Source organism: Salmo salar, chromosome ssa10, assembly GCF_905237065.1.
Source record: "Salmo salar chromosome ssa10, Ssal_v3.1, whole genome shotgun sequence".
NCBI lineage: Eukaryota > Metazoa > Chordata > Actinopteri > Salmoniformes > Salmonidae > Salmo > Salmo salar.
Window position 1 is genome coordinate 34,228,909 of NC_059451.1, and position 1,716 is coordinate 34,230,624.

Below are 1,716 nucleotides of genomic sequence, written 5' to 3' on the forward strand. Positions count from 1 at the left end.
ATGTCAGAATAATTGTAGAGAGAATTGATTTATTTCAGCTTTTATTGCTTTCATCAGATTCCGAGTGGGTCAGAAGTTTACATACATTCAATTAGTATTTGGTAGCATTGCCTTTAAATTGTTTAACTTGGGTCAAATGTTTCGGGTAGCCTTCCACAAGCTTCCCACAATAAGTTGGGTGAATTTTGACCCATTCCTCCTGACAGAGCTGGTGTAACTGAGTCAGGTTTGTGGGCCTCCTTGCTCTCACACGCTTTTTCAATTCTTCCCACAAGTTTTCTATAGGGTTGAGGTCAGGGCTTTGTGATGGCCTCTCCAATACCTTGACTTTGTTGTCCTTAAGCCATTTTGCCACAACTTTGGAAGTATGCTTGGGGTCAGTGTCCATTCGGAACACCCATTTGTGACCAAACTTCCTGACTGATGTTTTAAAATGTTGCTTCAATATATCCACATAATTTTCCATCCTTATGAATGCCATCTATTTTGTGAAGTGCACCAGTCCCTCCTGCAGCAAAGCACCCCCACAACATGATGCTTCCACCCCCGTGCTTCACGATTGTGATAGTGTTCTTCGGCTTGCAAGCCTCCCCCTTTTTCCTCCAAACATAATGATGGTCATTATGGCCAAACAGTTATATTTTTGTTTCATCAGACCAGAGGACATTTCTCCAAAAAATACGATCTTTGTCCCCATGTGCAGTTGCAAACCGTAGTCTGGCTTTTTTATGGCGGTTTTGGAGCAGTGGCTTCTTCCTTGCTGAGCGGCCTTTCAGGTTATGTTGATATAGGACTCGTTTTACTGTGGATATAGATACTTTATTGCCTGTTTCCACCAGCATCTTCACAATGTCCTTTGCTGTTGTTCTGGGATTGATTTGCACTTTTCGCACCAAAGTATGTTCATCTCTAGGAGACGATATGATGGCTGCGTGGTCCCATGGTGTTTATACTTGCGTACTATTGTTTGTACAGATGAACTTGGTACCTTCAGGCGTTTGGAAAATGTTCCCAAGAATGAAACAGACTACATTTTCTTATGAGGTCTTAGCTGATTTCTTTTGATTTTCCCATGATATCAAGCAAAGAGGCACTGAGTTTGAAGCTAGGCCTTGAAATACATCCACATGTACACCTCCAATTGACTCAATTGATGTCAATTAGCCTATCAGAAGCTTCTAAAGCCATAACATAATTTTATGGAATTTTCCAAGCTGTTTAAAGGCACAGTCAACTTAGTGTATGTAAACTTCTGACCCACTGGAATTGTGATACAGTGAATTATAAGTGAAATAATCTGTCCGTAAACAATTGTTGGAAAAATTCCTTGTGTCATGCACAAAGTAGATGTCCTAACCGACTTGCCAAAACTATAGTTTGTATTTAAGAAGAAATTTGTGGAGTGGTTGAAAAACGAGTTTTAATGACTCCAACCTAAGTGTATGTAAACTTCTGACTTCAACTGTATTTCTGGTAAGACGAGGGGTGGGTGTGTGAGTATTTTTGTCAATAACAGCTGGTGCACGATGTCTAATATTAAAGAAGTCTCTAGGTATTGCTCGCCTGAGGTAGAGTACCTCATGGTAAGCTGTAGACCAACACTATATACCAAGAGAGTTCTCATTTATATTATTTGTAGCTGTCTATTTACCACCACAGACCAATGCTGGCACTAAGACCGCACTCAACCAACTACATAAGGCCATAAGCAAACAA